Raw genomic sequence first — 20,978 nt, 5'->3', positions numbered from 1 at the left:
TGGGTAAGAGAGTGCAGAGGTTAGCCCTGGGGTGGTGGCACGGGGAAAGCCCTGCTCGTCTCCTGGCCTGGCCTGGGATGAAGGGAGCTGGAGGCTGCAGTGTGTGGAAGAGGGGGGGAGGAGACTCGGTGTCCCACAGGCAAGAGGCTGGAGATGAGCCTCTAGAACTGCCCCAGCGCCCGTGGTGATCACGGCATCGTGGCATCACTCCCTGGGAAAGGATCTGGAAGGGTGCTGGTGCTGGGTCATGTGCACATGTTGGGGCAGAGTGGGCGCGAAAAGGAGGATCAGTCTCCTCCATGATGCGTGAAATGCTTCCAGGGCACCAGGAGAACAAGAGCCACCGACCCGCTGGAGCACGGACCCATCAAACTGTTCTGGCAGAGAGATTTCTACGCTGGGGGGCGGGCCTCCTGCCCCTGGAAAGGGGAGACCCACCGCTCCTCACCTCGCCCGGGGAAGGGTCTGGTCCGGGGCACGCACCTGGGGACCCTCCACAGGCCCGACAGGTCCCAGGTCTCCCCTGTCCCGGGGACCTGCAGCAGGATGGAGGCCTGGGCTAACTGCACTCGGACCAGCCAGAGGCCACTGGGGACTCTCATGTCCGCATCACCGGCACCAGCCTCTTATTGATTGATATTATTACAACGACCGACCTGAGAACAGCAATTCGATCCCTGGTTGTGACTGTGGCAGCACGGCAAGAGCCAGTCACATGAAGCATCTTTCTGAGAGGAGCGGCGCAGGCAGTGAGAAACAGCCTGGGCCTGGGACCACCCCCCGGGGACCAGAGCCCTGCCCCACCCCAGCCACACAGCTACACACCTTGCGGCCCCTGTCCCGGGCAGGGGCAGGCATTGGAGCCGCTCGCCCCAACCCCAGCACAGGCACTCAGGCTCCTAACTGCACGCCAGGACTTCATCCCGCACCTCACCTGCCCCTGGCTGCTTGCACTCGTTCAGGAGCCACCGGCTACTGTCCGCTCCGCTCGCTGTCCCCCCTTGCAGCACCTGTCTGGAGCCTGTGACCCCACTCCCATCTCTGTTTTCTACTTAGTTGTCCCCCAAAATAAGCTTGCCTAAACCCAGGAGCCAACACTAATAATGGCAGAGGTGTGGGGAGGTAACTGCTACTCTTTGGGTGTTGAGCCCAGGTTAACCTTGTACATCAAAAAGGCTGGTGAGGACCTGGCTCCGGGCTGGGCGGGGGCTCCTCTTCGGCGACGTGAGGCAGCTCGTCCTCGGGCCCTGGGGTTTCCCGATCTCCTGCCTCCTCCAGAGGCCTGTCCTCACCACGGGCCTTCGGGTGCCGCACCCAGGAGCCACCAGGCTCGGGCAGGGCCCCAGGGGGCTGCATCTTGTCTGAGGACACCTCCTCGACCTCCACACGCACCGATCACACAGAGTCACAGAATCGCCGAGTGGGAAGGGACCCAGACAGATCATCGAGTCCGACCCCCGCCGTGGGCAGGAAGGCGCACTGGGGGTGGAGGGGTCACAAGACCCCAGCCAGGTGCCTGTCCAGTCTCCTCTGGAAGATCCCCGGGGAAGGGGAGAGCACCCCCTCTCTGGGGGCCTGTTCCAGGCTCTGGCCACCCTTACCGTGAAGTCGTTCTTCCTAATATCCAACCTCAACCTCTCCTCCCTCAGCTTGTGGCCACTGTTCCTGGTGACCCCAAGGGGGCCCTGGGGAACAGACTGTCCCCGAGTCCCTGCTGCTGGCCCCTGAGAAGGCTGTAGCAGCCACAAGATCCCCCTCAGTCTCCTCTTGCGGAGACTGAAGAGATTCGGGTCCCTCAGCCTCTCCTCATAGGGCTGGCCACGGAGGCCCCAACCATACGAGTGGCCTCGTGTGTACCCTCTCCAGGTTCCCCACGTCCCCCCGAAGTGCGGTGCCCAGTAGTGGACACAGGACTCCAGCCGCGGCCTGACCGGCGCCGCACGAGGGGGAGCAAGACCTCTCTGGCCCTGTCAGTGATGCCGCTGTTGCTGCAGGACAGGGTGCGGTCGGCTCTGCCTATTGCTTCGTCGCGTTGGCGACTCACATTCATCCTGGAGTCAGTCCTGACTCCAAGATCCCTCTCTGCCTCTGTGCTGCCGAGAGGGGCAGCCCCGAACCTATAGCCGTAATGCTGGCTCCCTCTCCCCAGGTGCAGCACCCTGCACTTGACCTTGTCGAACCGCATCCTGTTCAGATCCGCCCACTTCTCCAACCTATCCAGCTCTGCCTGGACGCGGTCCCTGCCTGCCGGGGTATTCACTTTACCCCCCAGCTTGGTGTCATCAGTGAACTTGAGCGGGGTGCTCTCCACCCCCTCATCCAGGTCGCTGATGATGTTGAACACCACCGGCCCAAGGACCGAGCCCTGGGGGACTCGGCTGCCCACACCCCCCAGGTCGACATCGACCCGTCCCCCCCACCTCTGGGTGCGCCCCTGGAGCCAGTCTGCCACCCGTGTGACCGTGCATTTGGCAATGCCGCAGCCCCTCAGCTTGCCCACCAGAATTGGGGGGGACACGGTGTCGAAGCCTTCTGGGAGTCCAAGAAGACGACACGGACTTCCTCCTTCCCCTCTAAGCTCTTTGTTCCCTGGTCATAGGAAGAGACCAGGTTGGTCAGGCAGGATCGGCCTGGCACGAACCCGTGCTGGTGACCCCTCAACATCCCTTCCCCTGCAGGGCTCTCACAAATGTGGCCCTTTCATAGATTTCATAGACATCAGGGCTGGAAGGGACCTTGGGAGATCATCGAGTCCAGCCCCCTGCCCAAAAATTGATACATTTCAAAGACCTTCCCCAGGACAGAAGTGAGGCTGACTGGCCTGTAGTTGCCAGGCTCTTCCTTCCTCCCCTTCCTGAAAACAGGGACCACACTGGCCCTTTTCCAGTCCTCAGGGACTTGGCCCCAGCACCAGGAGTCCTCGAACAGCCGTGCCAACGGCTCCGCGATGACACCAGCCAATTCCCTCAGCACCCGCGGATGACGGTCATCCGGGCCCGCCGACTTGGACACATCTAAGCCCTCCAGGTAATCCTTAACTAGGTCTGAACTAGCAGTCGGGGGCTCGCAGCCTTCCCGGCCTCTCTACGCTGTCACCCGAGAGCGCCCCGTTGTCAGCGGACAGGGACACGGAGGCAAAGACCTTGTTGGAGAGTTCGGCCTTCTCTCGCGCGTCCGTCACCACTGCCCTGCCCTGCCCCCCCCATAGAGGTCCAATGTTACCGTAAGGCTTCTTCTTGCTACCTATATACTTGAAGAGGGACTTTTTGTTATCCTTGATCCCAGAAGCTAATCTAAGCTCCAGTGCTGCTTTCGCCTTCCTCACCAAATCCCTACAAGCTCGGGGCAGGGAGGTGTACTCCTCCTGGGTCCCTGCCCCTGCTTCCACCGCCAGTACGCTTTTTTCTTTGCCCTCAGGCCAGCCTGGATATCCACGCTCAGCCATAGAGGTTTCTTGGGCCCTTTTCCCACCTTCCTGCGCAGAGGAAATGCTTCCTGCTGCACCCCAAGGATATCCTCCTTGAGGAAGGACCACCTTTCCTGGACCCCCAGACTAGCTACCCCGGGCCCCGAGTGCCACCCTGACTACTGCCCTGAGCTCATCAAAGTTGGCTTTCCTAATGTCAAGCATTTCCGCTGTGCTAATTACCCTCGCTGCCCTTCTCTGAATAGCAAACTGGATCACTTCACGATCACTGTCCCCTAGCCTCCCTTGTACTAGCACCTCCCCCACCAGGTCATCCCCAGAGGCTAACACCAGATCCAGGATGGCATTTCCCTCGTGGGGACAAGTACCTCCTGCATGAGGTGTAGGTCCTGGATGCACGTCAGGAACCGTTGCGAGCGGCTCGACCTAGCCGGGTCCTGCTCCTCCAGCTCCTGCCGGGAAGGGAAGGCCCACGGCTGCCACAGGCTGCAGTGCAGCAGCCACGTCTCCCCGGGAGGGATCTCACCGGCCGCGGGCCTGGGCTCTCACTCTCTCTGCACTCGTGCACGGCACCTGTGGGCAGTGTCCGGTCTCCACAAACACCTGTGGGAAAGGAGACAGTGGAAATCTGGCCCTGGATCCGACACACGGGACCGTAACCCTGCCCCGGCCCGAGGTCTGCCCAGCGCTGATGCTCCCGCCCACCACAACTCGGAGCCGTCCTCACTCCCCTCTAGCTCCAGCACAGCACGCGGGCACCGGGCTGGCTGGAGAAATGGCACAGCCGCAGCTCTCCACCCCTTCCCCAGCCCAACGGCTGCTCCCTCCTCTCCCAGCCCTGCAGTCAGGGTGACCTCCGCTCTGACTGGGTGGGACAGTGCCCAAATAGGAACCTCAAATCCCAGTCCTGGGCTGCATGACCCGGGACAGCATTTGTCCCAAATTCACAGTGTCTAGAGGGATCGGGAAACCGTGCTTTCCCGACGCATGCAGGCAGGTTCAGGTGTGCACGGGGATGATGCGAGCGGGATGCAGGGGGCACCAGGGAACTGATAGGTTTATAGTTGATGGTCTGCTCAGGTCCCTTCCGACCCTAAGTCCAACTCCCTGCCACGGCAGGAAGAGTACTGGGGTCAAACAACCCCGGCAAGGTGTTCATCCAGCCTCCTCTTAAAGCCCCCCAGGGTAGGAAGCCAGCACCACTTCTCTTGGAAGTTGGGTCCAGACCCTAGCCGCCCTGACCGTGAAGTAGCGTGTCCTGATATCTAGCCTAAATCTCCCTCTGCCACTCGCACGCGCGCACACAAGCACCCGGCCATGAATACAGCGGGAAAGGCCAGAGAGCAGGTCCCTGCAGGTATGTGTTGGGGGGGGGGTGGAAAAGGTCTTGGGGGGCAGAGTGGGGTGGATGGAGGCCCCAAGGGGAGGGGAGGAGTTGGGCAGGGGGCAGGGATGGTGGAGTGCCACGCAGGTCCTGCGGGGTGGGCATCAACTGACAACTGATGCCCAGGAAAAAGCCAACCTATTAAATAGGTACTTTGCATCAGTCTTTCATCAGTCACACGGGATGCCCATGCCTGCTATGGGACAGGGAAATCTGGGTGAGGGGGATCCCCTACCCTCCATCAATGCTGACCTCGTGAAGGAACACCTTGAGAAGCTGGATACCTTCAAGTCAGCCGGCCCTGACAACCTGCACCCCAGGGCACTAAAGGAGCTGGCGAGCGTCATAGCCCAGCCCCTGGCACGGGTCTTTGAAAACTCCTGGCGCTCTGGTGTAGTGCCCGAAGACTGGAAGAAGGCCAATGTGGTGCCGATCTTCAAGAAAGGGAGGAGAGTGGATCCGGCTAACTACAGGCCCATTAGCCTGACTTCTATCCTGGGGAAGATCTTAGAAAAGTTTATTAAGGAGGCCATCCTTGATGGACTGGCCCAGGCTAACATCCTAAGGGACAGCCAGCACGGGTTTGTTGCGGGTAGGTCTTGTTTGACCAATCTCATTTCCTTCTATGACCAGGTGACCTATCACCTGGACAAGGGAGAAGAGATTGATGTCATATATCTTGACTTCAAAAAAGCTTTTGATCTGGTATCCCATGATCACCTCTTGGCCAAACTGGCCAGTTGTGGCCTTGGCTCCACCACTATCCGCTGGCTGGGAAATTGGCTTCGTGGTCGGACCCAGAGGGTTGTGATTGATGGCAGTCACTCATAGTGGTGCCCTGTGACCAGTGGGGTCCCTCAAGGCTCTGTCCTGGGACCCATCCTGTTCAACATCTTCATTAACGATGTGGACATTGGAGTCAGGAGTGGACTGGCCAAGTTCGCCGATGACACCAAACTTTGGGGCAAAGCATCCATGCCAGAAGATAGGCGGGTGATCCAGGCTGACCTGGACAAGCTCAGCAAATGGGCAGACGAGAACCTCATGGTGTTTAACACCGAAAAATGCAAGGTTCTCCACCTTGGGAGGAAAAACCTGCAGCACCCTTATAGGCTCGGCAGTGCTACGTTGGTTAGCACTACAGAAGAAAAAGACTTGGGGGTCATCATTGACCACAAGATGAACATGAGCCTGCAATGCGATGCTGCGGCTAGTAAAGCGACCAAAATGCTGGCGTGCATCCATAGATGCTTCTCGAGCAAATCCCGGGACGTCATTCTCCCCTTGTACTCGGCCTTGGTGAGGCCGCAGCTGGAGTACTGCGTCCAGTTTTGGGCTCCACAATTCAAAAAGGATGTGGAGAAGCTTGAGAGAGTCCAGAGGAGAGCCACGCGCATGATCAGAGGTCAGGAAAACAGATCTTACGATGACAGGCTGAGAGCCATGGGACTCTTTAGCCTGGAAAAGCGCAGGCTCAGGGGTGATCTGATGGCCACCTATAAGTTTCTCAGGGGTGACCACCAGGATCTGGGGGAACGTCTGTTCACCAGAGCGCCCCAAGGGATGACGAGGTCGAACGGTCACAAACTCCTGCAAGACCGTTTCAGGCTGGACATAAGAAAGAATTTCTTTACTGTCCGAGCCCCCAAGGTCTGGAACAGTCTGCCAGCGGAGGTGGTTCAAGCACCTACATTGAACACCTTCAAGAGTAAATTGGATGCTTATCTTGCTGGGATCCTATGACCCCAGCTGACTTCCTGCCCTTTGGGCAGGGGCTGGACTCGATGATCTCCCGAGGTCCCTTCCAGCCCTCATGTCTATGAAATCTATGAAACCCCCGCCACTTTTGTCAACACGATCCCTCCTGTACAGGGTATAGCCCTCGATACCCGTGGTCCAGTCATGGGTGGAGTCCCACCAGGTCTCCGTTATCCCAATGACATCATATTTCTTTGCACTGAGCAGGAGGACGAGCTCGTCCTGCTTGTTGCCCAGGCTCCTGGCATTAGTGTACAGGCAGGCAAGTGTGCCCTTGGGGGCTCTTGCCTTGCCCACAGATTGTGCCAGGGCTGGGGCAGGGGTGGGCTCCCTTAAGTGCCCCCTTAAGTGCCTTGGTCCGCTGGCTTTGCAAGGGCCGTTCAGCGGGCCAGCAGTGGCAGTAGTCCCCCCGTCCCCCAGCGGGCTTAGTTTAAAGCCCGGTGGAGCAGGTCAGCCAGCCTGGCTGAGAAGAGCCTCCTCCCCAGGGGAGAGAGGTGGAGGCCATCTCTTCCCAGCAGCTCGCTGCCTCTCTCGCCAAAGAGCAGGCTGTGGTCGTGGAAGCCAAAGCCTTCCCGATGACACCAGCGCCGCAGGCTTTGGTTGACTACATGGATCCTCCTCTCCCTCCTCAGCCCATAGCCCGAGCCTGGGAGGATCGACGAAAACACCACCTGAGCTCCCAGACCCCTAAGCCCCGTTCCCAACTCCCTGTAGCGCCTCATGACCCGGCTGGGGGTGCTCCGAGCCGTGTCATTGGTGCCCACGTGAATAAGGAGCATGGGGTAGGGGTCTGTGGGCCGGAGGAGCTGCGGGATCCTCTCCGCAATGTCTCGGATGCGGGCCCCCGGGAAGCAGCAGACTTCCCGGGCTAAGGGGTCGGGGCGGCAGATTGCCCCCTCAGTGCCCGCAGGACGGGGTCTCCCACAACAAACACCTTTCGCTTTGTCTTGGGGAGAGCGGGGCCAGTAGCTGCGGTCGAGCCTGGGTTGCCTGCGGGAGCCGGCAACTGCGCAGGCTCTGCCGGGGCTGCAAGAGGTGCGAACTTGTTGCTATGCTCCGGCGAGGGGGGGCTTTGGTGCGGCGGGCCTTGGGGCCCTTGACCACCTCGGTCCATGCCCCTGACTGGGCAGAGCGGGAGGTCCCAGAGTCCTCCTTAGTCGCGAAGGGAGACGGTGCTCTCCCCTGCGGCTCCCCGGGGAGAAGGGCCTGGCAGTAGGAGTCCAGAGACCCCAGTAGGGAGCAGACCCCGCACGGGGAGGTGGCCATGCTCCCGGGCCCCAGAGCCTGGAAAAGGGACAGGCAGCCCCCGCAGCCGAGAGCCAGGGGCTCCGCGTGCGTGGAGCCCGGGACCAGGGCTCCGTCTGGGCGGCCGTCTTTGAGGTGCCCAATGGGGGGCCGCAGAGCCCGAGGGGACCCTCGGGGTGCGGCGCGTGCCCATCCGTGTCATGCCTCTGGTAGGCTGGCTACGGCTGGGGCTGTCTCCCCTGGGGGGGGTCGCAGGCAGGGTCTCGTGCCCTCCCACGCCCTCTCCCGCGCAAACTCCGCGCTAACTCGAGCGCCTGTTTGCGCAGCCTGTTCCCTGGGGGGCTGGGCCAAGTAGGGGCCTGGGCGGGGGCTTGACCCGGCTCACACAGCCGCCTCCTCCCAGGGACTGAGGAGTTAACCCCTTCCCACCACGAGCCCGCTCATCTCCGGCCGTGCTGGGGGTCGGCAGGGGGCTCTGCGGCTGCTGAGGGGGTGTCTGGGGGGCTTCGGGGGAGCGGGGGCGCAGCGGGCTTCACCCGCGCGTCTCTCACCGCTCCGGAGCCTAACTGAGCTTTTTTTCCCTGTTTGGTGGGCCCTTTCAAACTGACACTTGCGCCGTAGTAACCAGCAGCACACTTATAAGGTGGGAAACTCCGACTTGAGAGCACGGAGGCAGAAAGGGATCCTGGAGACATTACTGACTCCAAGATGAACACGGGATGACAATGCGAGGTCACGGTGGGCAGGGCTAACCGCACCTTGTCCTGCATGCACAGCTGCACCTCCAGCAGGGCCAGGGAGGTGATCCTCCCCCTCTGTGCGGCGCTGGTCAGGCCGCAGCGGGAGGACTGCGTCCGGCTCTGGGCGCCGCACTGCAGGAGGGACGTGGACGGCATGGAGAGGGGCCAGAGGAGGCCACTCGCATGGTCGGGGGCAGCAGGGCAGGCCCTACGAGGAGAGGCGACGGGACCTGAACCTGTTCAGCCTCCGCAAGAGAAGGCCGAGGGGGACCTGGTGACCGTCTATAAACTCACTACGGGGACCAGAAGGGTTTGGGAGAAACCTTGAGAGCACCCCTGGCATAACGAGTAATAACGGCCACAAGTTGTTGGAGAGGAGGTTTAGATTAGACATCTGCAGGAACTACTTCACGGTCAGGGCGGCTGGACCTGGAGCCAACTTCCTAGGGAAGTGGTGCTGGCTCCTACCCTGGGGGGCTTTAAGAAGAGGCTTGATGCCTACCTGGCCGGACTCATCTGAGTCCAGTCCTTTCTCCCGCCCAAGCGGGGGGTCAGACCTGACCATCTACAGGGTCCCGTCGGCCCGACTTCTACGATCAGCGTAAACAGGGGGAGTCAACACTTTGGTTCAATTGTGACAGACAAATTCCACTTGCGGACTGTAAACTCGCAGGCTTTGCATTAGCTAATCTTACCTGCTTAGACTATTGCCTGAATGTCTCCAAGAGCACATCTTTCTTGCTCAGCATAGTGACCCCTCTGGTTCTGGCCACCACAAGTCACCCCTGCCCCCGCATACAGGCCTGCGTTTCGTGTCCCCCCAGCGGTTACCCGAGGGGAAGGGCAACAGCCAACTGCCCCCCCGGGCTCTGACACAGTTTCCCCTTGGGCCCTAGGGGACATGGGAAAATCATCCATGTCTGCAGGCGTCTTGAATCTCGTGGCCTGGAAAGGAGCTCGTTGTCTGGGGATGAGGGTTTGCTGGATCTGTTTGTCCCGTCACCACTGGGGCAGACCCCGGGGCCCAGGTGGAGGTGGGAGGCCGGGGAAAAGCTTCCTGCCCCTCGGGCACCACAGACCTGCCCTCAGAGCCCACGACAGCCCCCGCCCAGCCACAGCCCTCTGCCCCTCTGGGAGGGGGCCATCAAGGGCCCAGTTTTCTCCCATAGGGCACACTACATAAAATGTACTGCAGAGCTGCTTCACTACTTCCGCAGGAAACGTCTCTGCATCTACATGTGTGCCCCTTTTAGGGCGCAGAAAATAAATCAGCACTGGAGCAGCCAAGCGCCACTCTGCTCCAGATTTTTTCACGGGTAACAACACAGTGCTGCGGCCAGGTGCCAGCTAGCCCTATGTGCCCCAGCCACCCCTCTGCAGCGCACTGCAACCCCGTCACAGCAGCCGGATGTGCTGTGCACGTAGAAAGTCCGGAGCAATATTCCTCGGAGTCGTTGCTCCAGGGCGCACGTTCAAATGGCGTGCCCACGAGCAAAAGACTCTGGAGCAATGTGACGGCCAGAACCAAAGGGGTTCATGAGCAAATTATAGCAAATAATACCTGCTTCCTGGAGACACCTCACAGTAGTCTGACAGTTGATATTAGCCAAGGCAAAGCTTGTAAGATTGCAACCCGCAAATTGTACCTTGTCTGTCGCAAGTAAAACCGCAATGTTAAAATTAACTGTCTGTACCCATCATAACACTAACTGGGCCCCGAAAAGTGGAACTAGAAAACAGAACCGGAAACTTTAGCTCACCCAAGGGTTCTTGCTTAAAGGTGACCAGAAATAACAAACCTGACCACAAGATACGATCGACACAGTCCACAAATTCCAAAAAGGAAGTAGCCAGCTGGGTTGAACTGAGGGAGAATAAATGTTACTCTCAAACCACAAAGTGATGTGGTGTGATTTGAGTACTGGGCGAGTTCAGGTTTGGGCAGTAATCTTTTATGATAATTTCTGACACCTTCTAATCCCATACATAGGGTAACAGCTGTCGGGCAAGATCATAAATGGCTCTGAGCTAACACAGTAGCATAAGATAAGGCACAAAGGAGCACGTATGTCAAGGGACCAGCACGAAGCACGGGACAGAAGGACCATCGCTGTACCAAGCCTGGACCCCGGACTCCCAATGTCAGCAAGGACCAGATCCTGACCTAGGGACCTTCCCGGTGACCCCTCGGACAGCGTTGATCAGGGATGCCTGACTTCGCTGGAACAACTTGGCGCACACCTGGCCTAGAGGGACTGCCGGTAAGTTGCCAACCCCACGTGGGAACTCTTCGTCTGACTCTGAACACCGAAGTCTGACTCTCATGACTGCATGCTCCATGTGTTCTTGCCAAGATGTGTCTTATCTCACAAAAACAGTCCTTGTACTGCTCTCAAGGTTCCTCTGTTGACAAAGAACTGTTCAGGATTCAGCTAGTTTCATATTGTATCAGTAGCACTTACGCTGCACCTCTCCTCTCCCAGCCCTCTCCTAAGTGCTGTGTCCGCTCTCGTGGAATGGAGGCGAAAGGAAAAGGAAAGGGCCTCACTTTAGCACTACAAGGCCTTGCTTTAGTCCTACAAGATTCATATACAACAATGGCCATGACAGTTAAGTGGGGACTTCTCTAACATGCAGAGCCAGCAAAGACAGAAGGAAATGTTTGTGCCTTGTATTCCCAAGCGATCCGCTGCACCCATAACCGCAGCCTTGAGACAGCAGAGAAGCATGTGTCCCTTGCTTTTGAGACAACAGAAAATGGGTTTCTCATCTCTGACTGCTTGCTCGGGAAAACTGACTGCAATCACGTCCTGTGTAACGGCTGTTCAAAAGCACACGGACTGGACGACGGTGCGTGAAGGGAGAGATCTCTCTGGAGCGCTTGGTGCATCCCTGCTGCCCTGAGCTCTCTCCGCAGCTGGAGCTCGGAAGAAAAGCTTCTCCTCACCTGACCCGAAAGCCTCCACGTGTTTTACCACGACATTATCATTCACTGCTGGCTCTGTAGTGCTCTGCTACCTGTTTGTCGCATTAGCCTGTCCGTTAGCTGTTGGACGCGTGAGCCAGCAGTGAATTTGCCTTTGCTTCACTCCCGACTCGCCTCCTCGATCCCGAACCCAGCTGCCTAGCGGCTGATACGCTCGCAGCGCCTAGCCGGCCTGTGCCAGATCAAGAAGCACGAGTTTATTTGTGTGCATTAATTGCACGCGTAGACACACGCACGCAGATGTGGGCTGATCTCCCCAGCAGGGCCACAGGCCTTTGGAGCAGGGGAAGGTTCCTCCGGGGCTGGGGAAGCCGAGCAGCACTCTCAGCCTGACCCACAGCTGAGGAGCGGTGGGGGAAGGGCCCTTTCATTATTACCTTTGGAAATGTCCTGCTCTCAGGCCAAATCGCCCAAACCTTGTGCCACGACCCCCGGACACGAGCCAGCGCCACGCCCGCCCGGCTCCCCACCGCCAGCTGCTGATGGGCACCCCTCCCCCACGCCCTTGGGGCCTCCCCACCGCCTCCTGCTCACACGCGCGTGCTCACACTCACCCCGGCCCGGCTGGCTGCAGCCGCGCGGCAGGGGACCGGGCTGGATGACACCCCGCGGGCCGCGCGCCAGGCCCCTGCAGTGGCGGCGGGGAGAGGAGATGGTGGGCCCCCGTCGGGGCCGCCCCGCCGCACTTTCCGCCGCGGGGAGCGGAGCTGCCCGGGCCCTGGCGCTCCCGGGGGCGGGGCACATGTCGGCCCCGCCCGTGCGGCCCCCTCCGCCCCACCCCTGGCTGGCGCCGGGCGCGCCCCGCCCCCGCTGCAGGCGCTGCCGCCGACCCGCCGGCGCGCTCCCGGGGGCGGGGCACCTGTCGGCTCCGCCCCGTCGGCCCGCTGGGACAGCTCCAGGCCGCACCCCCCGCCAACCCGGCCCCGCCCTGACTGGGCGGGGTGGGGCCGGGGCCGGGGCGGGGCGAGGCGCGGAGCAGCCGCATCGCGGGGGCCGCGGGAGCGGAGCCGGACACCTGCAGCAGCGGCGACAGGCCAGGGGGCGGCGCGGGCACCTGCGCGCGCGACCACGCCCCTCGGCCCGCAGCAGCCAATCGGCGCCTGCTACTTCCCAGGAGGGCGGGCATGCACGGCGGGGCGGCCAATGGCATCCCGGCTCCGGCTCCCGGCCGAGAGCGCCGCCGGCGCCGCGGGACCGACGCGGTTGTGGCCGCCAGATCTCGTCCGGGCTCCCGCACCCGCCCGCAGCCCGCGGGGGAGCCGGGCAGTGTCCCCCCCCCCCCACCCGCCGGGAGCGCCGCCGCAGTGCCGCGGGGGGCCGCGAGGGCACGGCCGTGTGGTGTCACAGGTCCAACACCCCTTCCCGGGGGGCACGCGCTAATCGTACACGGTCAGAGCGGTTGCATACATGCTGCCAGTTTCCCCTGCGTTGCAGACGGGTGGCTGTGGTGGGTGAGGGCAGGAACAGGGGAGGGGGGCTGGCTCGGGGCACCCATTCAGCCACTTCTGCGTCACTCGCCCAGGGTTGCTCACCCCGTGGTGCTGGCTCCCCCAGCCCTGGGTCCTGCTGTGGGAAGAGGGCAGAAGCGGGTGGGAGCGGCCAGTCGGGCAGCAGCAGGGTGGGTAGATCAGACCACCTCCTGCTCCCAAGGGCTACCAGCAACCTCCGGATTGTGGTGAATCACTTAGAAAGGGAAGGGGCTGGGAAGGCACAGGGAGATCTGCCCCAGAAAGGGCTGTGGGCCTGGGTCTGTTCCCATGGCACACCTCGGGAGAGGACACAGAGATCAACCACAGGGGTGTGTGGAGGAAATCAAACTTTGCGTTGTGGTTGAATCAGAACTGACAGAGCCAGCCTTCCGGTATTTAGGGCTGCACCGTGCTCACAGGGCGAATCCCCTACAGCCGGGGGGGTCACCCCCTTGCCTGTTTCAAAAGAATTCTTGAACTCTATCGGTTTACAGGCATATGTGCACTCAAGACGGAGAGAGAAAAAAAATACGACCCTGGCGAAACAAACAGGAGGAAATCTCTGGTCTGACACACGCAGACACACAGGCAGTTTACTTAAAGAAACGGGAAACACTGTGCTTATAGGAACGGTTATCAGTTTCTGGTTCTCAGAGAGGAAAACACTGTCTGGGGGAGGGCACCCTAGCGTGAAGGCACTTCTTCCCCTGGGAGTCCTCTTAGAGCGTGATGGGGAGTGCACAGGCTCCAAGGCCGATGCAAAGATCATCTCCTCCTCATCTCCTTCCCCCACACCGGGGCTGCCCTCTGCTTGAGGTGTTTCCTCTGAGCCCCATCCCCCATACCTTGGGGGCCGGCAGTCTGGGCTCTGGACTCCCACTGGACCCTACAAGAGACAAAGCCTGGGGGAACTCTTCCGCAGGCCTCCAGCATGAGGGTGCTTGTCTGAATGCAGCCACTGGTGGGTGCTGAGCACGCAGACATCTCCAAGGCCTTTCTGCACTGCTGGCAGAATTAGGGATGCTCCTGGGTGTGGATGGGCTGATTCCAGGATGGGTGGGAGAGATGGGTGAAGTTTTTCCAATTCTCAGAGCACCGATGTACCTTCTCCGCTGTACAGATGCACTGGTGTTCAGCACAGGCTGCAGGAGGAGGTGAAGCTCTTCCCACACTAAAAGCAATGATGTGGCTTCTCCCCTGTGTGAATGCGCTGGTGCTGGAGCAAGCTGGAGAGGATGCTGAAAGTCTTCCCGCACTCAGAACATTTTATGGCTTCTCCCCTGTGTGGACACGCTGATGCTTGGCCAGGTTGCTGGATTGGCTGAAGCTCTTCCCAAGTCAGAGCACTGATAGGGCTTATACCCTGTGTGGACACGCTGATGGTTGGCCAGGCTGGAGGATCGGGTGAAGCTCTTCCCACACACAGAGCACTGATATGGCTTCTCCCCTGTGTGGACATCCTGGTGGTAGGCCAGGCCGGAGGAGCAAGTGAAGCTCTTCCCACACTCAGAGCACTGATATGGCTTCTCCCCTGTGTGAATGCGCCGGTGCTGGGCCAGATGGGAGGAATAACTGAAGCTCTTCCCACACACAGAGCACTGATATGGCTTCTCCCCTGTATGGACACGCTGGTGCCGGGCCAGGCTGGAGGAATGACTGAAGCTCTTCCCACACACAGAGCACTGATATGGCTTCTCCCCTGTGTGGACACGCTGATGGTAGGCCAGCTGGAGGAATGACTGAAGCTCTTCCCACACACAGAGCACTGATATGGCTTCTCCCCTGTGTGGACATGCGCTGGTGCTGGGCCAGATGGGAGGAATAACGGAAGCTCTTCCCACACTCAGAGCACTGATATGGCTTCTCCCCTGTGTGGAATGCGCTGGTGCCTGGCCAGGGTGGAGGAATGGGTGAAGCTCTTCCCACACTCAGAGCACTGATATGGCTTCTCCCCTGTGTGCACGCGCTGGACACGCTGATGACTGAAGCTCTTCCCACACACAGAGCACTGATATGGCTTCTCCCCTGTATGGACACGCTGATGGCTTGGCCAGGCTGGATGACTGAAGCTCTTCCCACACACAGAGCACTGATATGGCTTCTCCCCTGTATGGACACGCTGATGGCCGGCCAGGCTGGAGGAATGACTGGCTCTTCCCACCACAAAGCACTGATATGGCTGGTGGATGCGCTGGTGCCGTTCCATTGCGGACATGAAGCTCTTCCCACACACAGAGCACTGATATGGCTTCTCCGTTGTATGGACACGCTGATGGCCGGCCAGGCTGGAGGAATGACTGAAGCTCTTCCCACACACAGAGCACTGATATGGCTTCTCCCCTGTGTGGATGCGCTGGTGCCATTCCAGGTTGCGGACATTACTGAAGCTCTTCCCACACACAGAGCACAGATATGGCTTCTCCCCTGTATGGACATGCTGATGGCGGCCAGGCTGGAGGATTGCTCTTCCCACACACAGAGCACTGATATGGCTTCTCCCCTGTGTGGGTGCGCTGGTGCCGTGGCAGGCTGGTGGAGCAGGTGAAGCTCTTCCCACACACAGAGCACTGATATGGCTTCTCCCCTGTGTGGACACGCTGATGGCTGGCCAGGTTGCAGGATTGGGTGAAGCTCTTCCCACACTTAGAGCACTGATAAGGCTTCTCCCCTGTGTGAATGCTGGTTGGCCAGGTGGGAGGAATGGGAGGTGAAAGCTCTTCCCACACACAGAGCACTGATGCGGCTTCTCCCCTGTGTGCATGCACCTGTGCCTGGCCAGGCTGGAGGGCTGCCTGAAGTTCTTCCCACACTTCGTGCAGCAGTGTGGCTGCTGCCTCCTCCGCACACACCGGTGCTGGGACAGGCCTTGCCAGCTGATGAAGTTCTTCCTGCACTCGGTGCAGCGGTGCGTCTTCCTCCCCAAGTGCATGCGCCGGTGCTGAGCAAGGAGAAGAAATGGGTGAAGGTCGTACCACATGTGACACAGCGGTACTGACACTTCTTCCTGTGCACTTCCTGAGTTTTGAGCAGTTCCAAGCTGCGCACAAAGCTCTTCCCCCTTTTGGTGAAGCGGTGGGGGAGTTGCGCAGAATGGATCTGGTGGTGAGCAGCCAGGGTCGAGAGGCAGGTGAAGCTCTTCCCACACGTGGCGCATACATGGGGCTTCTCCCCAGCATGCCTTCTCTTGTGTAGAGCCAGGAGGGAGGGGCAGCTAAAACGTTTCCTGCACTGAGGGCAGGGGTGGCCTCTCCCCCTGGGCTTGGTAGTGTGCTCCTGCTTCCCACTGAGGTCCCCCACACTGCCTTGGTCTGCATGCAGTGTCTCTCTCCAGTGGACCTTTGCTTTCTGCCTCTTCAGGTGTCTCAGCATGACATATTCGTCCCTGCACCTTGGGGTTTTTATGGCTTCTTTCCCTTTTTCACTCCCATGCCCAACTAGACATGGGAGTGTGTTCACTGCTACAGTCTCCTGCTTTTGGGGCATCCCCAGACCCTTTAGCCATTGGTCCATCGCTGGGCTAAGGGAAGCCACCTCACCCATACTCCCCAGGGAAGCCCATGGTGGCTCCAGCTTTCCAGGCCCTTCCTCAGAAGCCTGCTCCTCAGTTTTGCTCAGCAACCAGGCATGTCCTGCATGGGAGGAAGAAACACCAGATTAGTTCCTGCCCTGCTGCCAAGGGGAAGCACTGGTATGCCTTCTGCTGGAATGGGCCTCAGAGCAGGACAGGTCTTGGCACTTGTCTTTCCTCAAGAAAACTAGGTCTTCTGCCAAAGGCCCAAGTGCCAGGGCTAAGGCAGTGCCAGGTCCCTGTGCCCGTCTCATCTTCCCTACTCGGTGGAGTTAAGAGGAAGACTCTCAAGGTTGCTGGCCCAGCTCTCGGCCCCATCTCCTCAGGCCTTGCTCCAAGAAACACGTGGGACATGTGCGTTTGGACTGTACCTGAATAGGTTCATGTTTTAACAGGCTGAGGATGAGAGCAGGAGGATCTGCTAAAAGGAAAAATGAGGCTCTCCAAGGGCTGCTGTATCTCACAGCGCTGGTGCTTCTAGGGGGAGATGGTGCTGAGCCCCCCACCTGACTGGGCTGACACGCTCCAGAAGCCCCACTGCTTTGGTCAGACCCATCTGCAATGCTTGCCCTTGATCACTGGCAGTCCTGAAAGACACATCTAGGTGTAGGGGTGAACAGCCTCGGGGTGCATTTCTAGAGCTTGTCAGCAGTCAGGAGTGTGTGGGGAGCACTGCCTTACACTGCTTGGTAGCAAAACCCATCGTGTTTCATGCATTACCCCTCCAAGAAATGTTCTGGGAGGGGAGGATTGAGAGCAGCGATCAGCTTCCTACCTGTTTCTGGAGCAGTGACTGATGCAGGGAATGAGCCCATGGAGCTTTCCTCTGCTAACGAATGCCAGGCAGCCTGCACACCACAGGAATCTGCACTGGGGCAAAGGCCTCGGCATGAACCCGCACACGGACGCTGGGCTGAGCCTCAGGCTTTGTGGCACTCGGGGCCCCAGAGAGGAAACCACACAGGACAGATTCTGGGGCAAACAGTGAGGGATTCACTTCCCCCCACAACATGAAATCTTCTGAATCCCACCCACTCCACTGACCCACTTCATGCAGCTCGAGCCCACGATTACACACGTCCGGTGCTCCAGGTCAACCAGACCAGGCGACACCAGGGACAGCCCCAGCCTCTCTCTTGTCTAACAAGAAGGGCTGGGGGAGGCAAAAATCCCAGAAATGAGAGACTGTGCCTATGAGGGGGTGAAGATAACCAGGGCAGAAAAGCCTAAAAATCACTCCTGTGTAGGGCCTGAAAACTACACCCTCCTGGGACTGGTTAGTGAGGTGGAGCTACTTGTGGCACGGCAGTCTCTACAAAATGCCACTTGTTGCCACACCAAGAAAGGTGAGTGCAGAGCACCTGCACACCTTGGCTCCCACTGCCTTGGGGGTTCCTCTTTGCTGGGAAAAGGATAGGGGGAGCCATCCCCAACAGAAAGCCCCTGGTGCAAGCCAAGGAGGAAAGGTGTGTGCCAGGGTACACCTTGCAGCAGCTGTCACTTGAAGCAGAAAAGACTGCTAAAAAGCAGCCTCTGAAGCTGCAAAGAGGGGAATCGGTGAAGGAGCTGCAGCAGGGCCAGGGCCAGGGCCAAGCCAGCCACAGTGTGAAAAGTGATCCCATGACATGAACTAACTTAAAGGGGTTAAGCCCTTCCCGTTTTTGTCTTTGTGTTTTCCAGGATGTGGACCAGCAGTGAATCATCAAGAAATTCACTTGGTACACAGAAGTTTTGAGCTTCACACAGTAATTGTGTCACTTGCTCGGCTGTGTTCGTGCACCGCTATTGCTCTATGTGTTTGTGCTGGGAGGTATGATAGACAATGAAATGTAAGCTCTACTTCTGCATCGGTTCTGGAATATCTGCAAAGTGGCTACAGAAAATGGTACATCCCTGGAGTATGGTCTCCTGGGCCTCAAAAATATCAGTCATGCCAAAGTTTGAGAAGGGTGAGTAATGGAAGAGATTAAAAGATTATTTCACTGGTGAAAAGCTGTTCGGCTGGTAAGGAACTTCAGGATTAGGCAATTTGGCATGAGAACGTTATTGAAGCAGTGGACAAACAAAGGAAGAGGGTGTTGTGTGCATGCTCTCACTCTGGGGAGTTGGGGGGACGGTCGTGCAATTTCTACGTGAACAGCGGGAAAGCCAGAAACAAACATCTCCCACCCCCAGCGCAGGACACGAGGCCGGCACCACCAAAGGTCTCTGCTGTAACATCTAATGGAGCCGCTTCTCGAGTCGTATTACAGGGACAAAACTTGGAATAATTACTCTTAGAGTTCACTGGATATGAAATCAGCAAGGGGCCACGTCAAACACTGGGGGTCTTTGGCAAAAACAATCCTCTTGGTAACCGTTTCCACAGTTTGAATTTCAGGGCGTGGAACAACACCTGTCTGCACACACGACAGCATAAGCTCTTTGAGGTCAGCACCGGGGATGGCAGCACAGGGAGGTCTGCAGTTTCCAGGCTCCCTTTCACCCTGGGCACGGAGCATTTGGGAGAGGGGATCTGGGTGGAGGAGACAGCCACAACTCACCTGGCCGCAGGTCCTCCGACCTCGAGATTTCCCCACGGTCCTCATCATCACCGTCCCAGAGCTCCACCTCTCCTCGCTGGATGCGGCAGATTAAGTCAGGGGCGGGGCCTCGATATCCTGCTTGGGCAGTGGTTAAGCAGAGTTTATCCACTGGGGGAAAAACAGGCGCTATCAAACACATTGGGAAGAAAGGACCCCACCTGAGGCTTCACAAAGTTAATAAAAAGACAATGTCAAGAAATTACAGAAAAACCCACATAATAAACAATGTGTCATTCCATTTACTGAAAACTCCCCTCAGTGAACAGCTTACCCTTGCTTCTTATATAATGTCACGGAAAGGTAATGAAAATCCCCCAGCCACTCTTTCTGACAACAAGGACTGTCCCGTAGTCTACCCTATGCCTACGCGGGGCTGAAACAACCCTCTGAAGTCCAGCCCTTCCCAGGGCGTTGTATCCCCTCCTTGCGTTCTCTGCTTTCCTCCACCTCTATAGAAATACAACTCGTGCATCGCTAATTGCAGACACTCTACCGTTGAAAAGCACGAGCCCTTTAGTGCTAGGAGGGAACGCACTTTCCAAAGTGCTACTTTAATACATGTGACAAGCACCCTCACACCCCACGACCCATCCGTCCCCTCTGTCAAACCATAGAGCACGTTTTCACTCGTGATCCCCGTTGCCCTCCCTGTCTCCTTCAAAAACACCGCCGCCCTCCCCCACACCTTCTGTGCATAAAAACAGCCCCACAAAACATGCTCCACGGACTCGGGTTCGTCACAAAGTTCTCTTGGGCACTTGGGGGACCGTGAGAGCCCCCATCGATAGAGTACTTGTCGCACTGGCAGTGCGTTTCTCACGGCCCTCCAGGCCAGCTCCTCGTGCTCCCCTTTCCATTCCTTCCCCACCAACCCTCTCCACACCCTGCGGACTTTGTCCGTGCTCAACTCCCCGACATCGGCCATTCTCTGCTTCCCCCTGAGGAACTTGAGGACTTTCCTGGCATCCGCCAGCCCTTCCAGCCCTAACCCTGCCAAGCCTTCCCTGGCCACAAAGGAGCCGAGGCGTGCATAAGGGAGTGACATCCGCCAAGCCCACGCCCCCCGCCACCCGCTCCCAAACAGTCCCAGCCTCTGTAGGAGCCTTCCCCCCCAGAAAACGCACAGGTTGGAAACCGGTCCCGCTGCGCCCCTCGCTTCCCTCACGACCATCTTCAGAAAGTGCGCGTAAACAAAAACCTCTATATTCGGGAGAGCCCATCCCCCCAAGCCCTCTTCCTTATATAACTCTGTCCTGGCCACCTTCTCTGTCTTCCCCCCCCAAAAGAAGAGGCATAATGCCCGCTGGACCCGCCGGGCCTGTAGCCAGGACGGGGGGTACACCATCGCCGTGTACAAGATCTTTGGCAACAGGCACTGTTTGATCACTTGCACCTTTCCCCTTGCGCATAAATGCCGGGTGCTCCACAACCCCACCGTCTGCTTGACTCTCCCTTCTAACACTTCCCAAGCCCGCTTCCCTTTCCCATGGCTATCCATCCACACGCCCAGGATTTTCAGTTCCTCCCTTTCCACTCTCAATCCAAATTTCCCCAAATCCCCCCAGTTCCCCACCGCCAGGACTACGCTCTTGTCCGTGTTCACTCTGGCTCCAGACACCTCCCCAAACTCCGTAGCGTGCTTCATCACTCTTTCTAAGGACGCCTCGTCCCGCACCACGCACGTCACGTCATCCATATACAGGAGGACTTTTAATTCCCCGCCCCTCGGCACTCGAACCCCACTGATCACCCTATCTCTTCGAATTCGTTGTGCCAGCGGCTCGATGGCACAAACAAAGAGCCCCGGTGACAGCGG

The 20,978-nt window shown here is 58.7% G+C and overlaps 1 protein-coding gene and 1 pseudogene across 3 annotated transcripts in view; both read right to left on the bottom strand.

Annotated features, from left to right (window-relative positions):
* The window catches only part of LOC149875527 (uncharacterized), a 41,932-nt gene extending 22,666 nt beyond the window's left edge, over positions 1-19,266 (bottom strand). The window contains exon 1 of one of the 2 annotated variants that reach the window (XM_090030923.1): positions 19,121-19,266. The gene's annotated coding sequence lies outside the window, so the exon portion shown is untranslated. Of the gene's footprint in view, positions 1-12,094; positions 12,119-19,120 lie in introns of those variants that run through there. The other variant, XM_090030920.1, reaches the window with a different exon arrangement.
* LOC149875521 (uncharacterized) overlaps positions 1-20,978 on the bottom strand; it is a 159,745-nt pseudogene that overhangs the window by 79,801 nt on the left and 58,966 nt on the right. Inside the window, exon 5 of the transcript XR_016443259.1 lies at positions 3,796-4,030. The product of XR_016443259.1 is annotated as an uncharacterized LOC149875521 (transcript). The remainder of the gene's footprint in view (positions 1-3,795; positions 4,031-20,978) is intronic.

This window comes from Crocodylus siamensis, chromosome 1, assembly GCF_052110815.1.
Source record: "Crocodylus siamensis isolate JL-2025a chromosome 1, ASM5211081v1, whole genome shotgun sequence".
Lineage (NCBI taxonomy): Eukaryota > Metazoa > Chordata > Crocodylia > Crocodylidae > Crocodylus > Crocodylus siamensis.
Note: the sequence above shows the minus strand (reverse complement) of the source record. Positions and strands in the feature narration are given on the sequence as shown.